Raw genomic sequence first — 5,262 nt, 5'->3', positions numbered from 1 at the left:
TATAAAAATAAAATAAAAAATATTTTTATAAAAAGAATAAAATTTTATATAATTATTTAAGTTGAATCGATTCTATCCATTCAATTCATAATTTATGATTAAATTAATAAACTAAAAATCGATTTTATTAATTAGGGATGTTTAAAATAGATCCGAATCGAACAAATTCGACCAATCGAATTGAAAAAACTGAAAATTGAACAAATCAAAAACCAAAAAATCGAAAAAATCATATTTTATTATTTTTATTGCAGTTCAGTTTTATTTTTAGTTCTGACGCTGAAAACCTTAACCGAACCGTTCCGAACCCGTTCACAAAAGCCTAACAAAACCAACCCTTCCCAAACCCCCACCCAAACGTGACCTAAACCTAGCCGCAACACTCACTCTGCAGTCTGCACTCTACTCTCGAAACCCACTCCCAGCACCTCCCACTCCCAGCCCGCGCCAACCCACTTCCTCCCACCACCTCCCAGTGCCGCCGAACCCTTCCTCCCAGCGCCGCCGATCCCTTCCTCCCAGCGCCGCCGATCCCTTCCTCCCAGCACCTCCTCGCGGACAGCACCAGCCAGCACCACCGTCGCGGACAGCACCACCCACAGCACCGTTTTTGGCTTCGCGGAGACAGCATCACCCAGCCACCCACAGCATCGTTTCTGGCCTCGCGGACAGCACCCAGCCACCGAATCAAGTCAGATATGGAGCCTCCGAGTTAGGTATTCAATTTCTGTTCAATAATCATTGATTCATTGTTGTTGATTATTGTTCATTGTTGTTCAATTTCTGTTTCAGTGTATATTATTTGCTGATTGTTGCTCATTTTTATTTGTTGTTGATTTACTGAAATTGCTTCTGATTATTGTTCATTGTTTAATTTATTTGTTGTTGATTTACTAAAATTGCTTCTGATTGCTGTTCACCGTTCATTGTTCAATGTTCAATGTATTTGTTGTTGTGTTTTTGCTTCCGATTTTTGAAGCAGAAAATGTGAGAAGGACAATGAAAGAGAGGCTTTCACTGGGAAAGAAAGCTGTTTGGAGTGTGCTGTAAGTTAAATGGCTTGTTTTATGTTCAAAATTTCCTTACCTATGTCTAAGATTTCAAAATGCAAAAAGAACATAAGGCGTCTTACCTATGTGCCAATAGGTTTGTTGTTCTCAAATTTTCTCCATAGATAAACTATCAATATGCTTTTTTACTGGCCATCTGTGTTACTTAGAAGTTCACATGCTGTTTGAATGAAAAACTGCAAAATAGCTTTGGTGAGAATTTATTGAGACTAATTTAGATGCTGAAGTTAGATTCATATTGGTGAGTTAGCAATTGGCTCACTGTTGAGTTTTGTTTGAACTTTGAACTTGTATAAAGCTGTAGAAAAGAGAAGTGCATATATTCTTAATAAAGACTCTTTTCCTGCTAGCTGGAAGCAGTAGATTTGTGTTTTTGAGTGTTATAGAAATTTGGTGAAATGATACTGTATATACTGTTTTAATTGAAGTATGTTCATGAAGAAGTGGGAAAAGTTGCACATAGTTGCTAAATTCAAAACACATCTAACATATATTATTTGAAAAACCGAACAAACCGAACCAAACCAAACCGAACCAAACTGACCGCAGTTTAATAAAACAATTAGATTGGATGACTTTTTTCTAAAAAACTGAACCAAACCGCACCGTGAACACCCCTAGTATTAGTGCACAACGTTTTTCTATACCAAGCGCCCGCCATTCACAAACTAAATATTTTTCTTTTTCAAGGGTTTTGCCAATGTTTTAAAAACCGGTTGGGACCGGTCGGTCGTACCAAACCGTGACCGGCCGATTTTTTTAATAAGGAACCAAACGTCGTCGTTTCACTGTGCTGCACACTAACTAGCCCTGACCAGACTCCATTGTCTAGACTCCAGAACCGAATCTAGATCCAGAACGCGCCTCTGCCTCAGTGCCTCTCTCACACTCAGTCCAGGGCTCCCTCATCGATCTCCAGGTCGTCCGTCCTGCCCCCGCCTGCTACCGCCGCCGTTGGAACTTCGAACAGCCAATGCCTGCTCCCTCACTTCCCCTCCATGGCTCCATAGCGCCGCAGCCATCGCAACCTTCTCTTCCATTGCGCAGCCACCGTGCGAACGTGGAAGCCTCCGTCGCGCAGGTTCCCCACTTCTCCTCCTCCTCATTCAGATACAGGTGTACAGCCCCCCACCCCCAAAACACAAACCCTAGGTTACTCCCCCACCGCCGCAAGGGTCTCACTTAACGCTGCTGTCCGTTGTGCTTATACACCACTGTGTCTTCGTCCGGTCGTCTGCGGCTCTGCGCTTCTTCCTCGTTCAACAATTGGTGCGTCTTCCTCGAACTCACGAAGGCAATGACTTCATTTTTTAAAAAATTTTCGTTCGATCTTTGCCCAGAACTTTGATTCAATGATTTTTTTGAGATTCTCCTAGAACATTGATTTTTTTGGATTGTTAGTGCTACTCAGATTGAAATTTGAATCATTGATTAGCTTTACTCCTGTGCTGTATTATACTGTTTTCTTGTTTTGGATTGAATCATTCAATAATTAGTTGATTTAGTTCGGTTAATCTTTGTTAAAATTACGCTGATTTAGTTCACTGCTTAACCTTGTTAACCTTGTTTTAGTTCTCAAGTTGCTTGCTGCTTCAATTTAAAGGGATTGTGAATTTTTGTTTAAGCTGTGATTGAAGTTTCCTTCAGTTGGGTGTTCTTCACTTTCCCAGTGAAGCTTAGCCTTTGATTCTTTGAGCATACACGTTCAAGTTATTGTTCTCAGCAATGTTGATTCTTAGATATTTCTTTCTTTGTTGCTTTGTTTTAAATGTTCTTATAGGTGTTGTGTTGTTGCTGTGTTTTTAAATGTTCCTTTGATTCTTTGTTGTGTTGTTGCTGTGTTGTCTTTCTTTTTCTTGAATGTTTGTATTGATTTGCTGTCCGAGGACCTGCACACCGACTTGAATTCTTGCATTCTTGCAATGAAGCTTTCCATGTTAAAACTGTTTTTGCATACAAAATGAATGTGGGTTGATAATTTCTAATTGATATAACTTATTGTGGGATGAGCTAGAGATTACTTTGAAGGTGTTGGGAAGGAAAGGAGGTTATTAAGCAATTAGAGAGTTGACAGTGCTCATTCAGTGTCTTTTTTTTTCTATAGGGGTGATGTAGAGTTTAGGCTTTTGCGCAGCTCAATCCCTTGCTTTGTTCTATAGTAAGGGACCTTTTCAATAAGGCTCGCGTAGGGGCGCTCAAGTTTTTTGGCCAACAGCCATCAGCTGTCGGCTCGTTGGTAAGGCGAGAGCTTCAAGCCCGATTTCAGGTTCAGGTGGCACACCCCCCACACAAGCACCCCCCGACGAAGGGGGGGACGGGGAGAAGGCAGTCGCTGCACACACTATATCTTACCTCGGGGCCCAGAGTTTATTCCTTCGCCTTAATCTTTAATAGAACTAAGCCCCTACTAGATAGATTCATTTTATTGACCTTGATGTGTTGAACTTGTTAAAATTGGTTTGAAACACTGTTAATTTTTGTTAAAGCACGTTAATTATTGTGCTGATCTTGTTAAAATTATGTTTGAAAATTTTGTTAATCTTAGTTAAATATAGTTAATTTTTGTTAATCTTAGTGTGTTTATTTATATTTTATTTATTATTTAATTATAAAACGGTTATTTTGGTTGAACCACAGTTGACCGGTTGGACTAATAAATTAGTCACTAGAATAGTTTGATGACCGGCCCGGTTTTCAGAACCTTGAATAGGAACGAAAAAGAGTTACACAATTCATGACAAAGCAAAATACAACAATTCAAATAGCCAGCAGAGAAAGAAAAGCAAATTGTTATAATTCATTATTTCATTATGTGCAATAGTTAGCCAGTTGGAAATATTGATTAAAATAAGTAACATGTAGAACTGTAGAAATAGATGTACTGTTTTCAAGTTAAGTTATTTTAGAAAATCTTGGTACCAAAGAATAAGGTGTTTTAAGTTTTAACAAATACTAGGAAGAATATTCAGTAAGTTTCACTTTTATAATGTGAAACAAGCGCCTATGAGCAACTCCAATAATATTAGAAAGTACTGAAATGGTGTATATATACCTACAAAACCATGGAGGGCATTCGGACAAACCGACATTGATATCAACAGGCTTTTGCTTGTTGCCATCCTTGTTAGGCTTTGCAGGTGCACCATTCTTGACTTGCTCCTTTGGACCATACTTTTCCTGCAAATAAATCAAGGAGCCAGAGAATATCAGATTGCCATACTCATAGTTCATTAGTTAACATAAGGTTTAATTACTCTGTTGGACTCTATAGTTTTGCGAAATTTTCAATTAGGTCCTTATACTTTTTTTCCTTTTAATTGGGTCCCTATACGTTAATTTTTTTTTAATTTAGTCCCTATTAACGTTAAACGTCAAAAAAATGTTAGTGAATTGTAAAATTACTTTTATACCCTTAGGGACCTAATTGAAAAGAAAAAAAATATAGGGACTTAATTGAAAATTCAGTGAAACTATAAATATTCAATGAAAGATATTCTTATAATTCCTATTCAATGATTCTAAGACATGAAAAATATTTCTATAATCCCTTTTATTTTGTCACTATCATTCTTTTGCTTATTTATATACAAATTGTACAAAAAATACCTTCTCCTTTTTTTTTTGACTTTCAAAATACCTTATCTTAAGAACTTAAAAAAAAGAATGGATAAAATGAAATAGAAATAGTAGTAATAAGCATATATAAAATTCAGTTTTCATCCTTCAAGTATGCATTATGATAATGTAACATTTTACATTTGTGTGGATTCATAGAATATAATTTGTGTCTTTATCAATCACACACACATTTGATAATAAACTTTACATTAATACTTAAGAGCATACTTTCATCTAGTTTGGAATTGGAGGAATGCATCCACCAATTGATATTGTATACAAATAAGCAATAATCGATGTAAAATAAAATACTACAATTTTGTGTGTGCCCTTTAGCAAATGAGCAAAAAGATTATCACTATGAAAATCCATGCTATGCTTAATGAATGCAAAATTGGGTGAAGTTGATGGCAAAGCGCGAAGAGCGGCCAATAAGACAGGAATTCCAACGGTTGGCCGGTTGCAAACCAAACACGAAAATTCAAGGGCAGATTCTATTAGGATTACTTGATAGCCGCTTTAGCCTAATGTAGAGGATGGAGGGCTGACAATAACAGATCTCTTTTCTTTCTCC

The 5,262-nt window shown here is 37.3% G+C and overlaps 1 protein-coding gene across 4 annotated transcripts in view; it reads left to right on the top strand.

The window, feature by feature from the left end:
• Positions 1–306: 306 nt before the first annotated feature.
• The window catches only part of LOC107469712 (uncharacterized), a 12,109-nt gene continuing 7,153 nt past the window's right edge, over positions 307–5,262 (top strand). For 2 of the 4 annotated variants that reach the window (XM_052259726.1, XM_052259717.1), the window contains exons 1-2: positions 307–716; positions 983–1,046. The gene's annotated coding sequence lies outside the window, so the exon portion shown is untranslated. Of the gene's footprint in view, positions 717–979; positions 1,047–5,262 lie in introns of all 4 variants that reach the window. The other 2 variants (XM_052259720.1, XM_052259728.1) reach the window with 2 other exon arrangements.

The sequence above is a fragment of the Arachis duranensis genome, chromosome 1 (assembly GCF_000817695.3).
Source record: "Arachis duranensis cultivar V14167 chromosome 1, aradu.V14167.gnm2.J7QH, whole genome shotgun sequence".
In the NCBI taxonomy this organism is placed as follows: Eukaryota; Viridiplantae; Streptophyta; class Magnoliopsida; order Fabales; family Fabaceae; genus Arachis; species Arachis duranensis.
The sequence above is the reverse complement of the archived record's forward strand: the minus strand, read 5'-3'. Positions and strand labels throughout refer to the sequence as shown.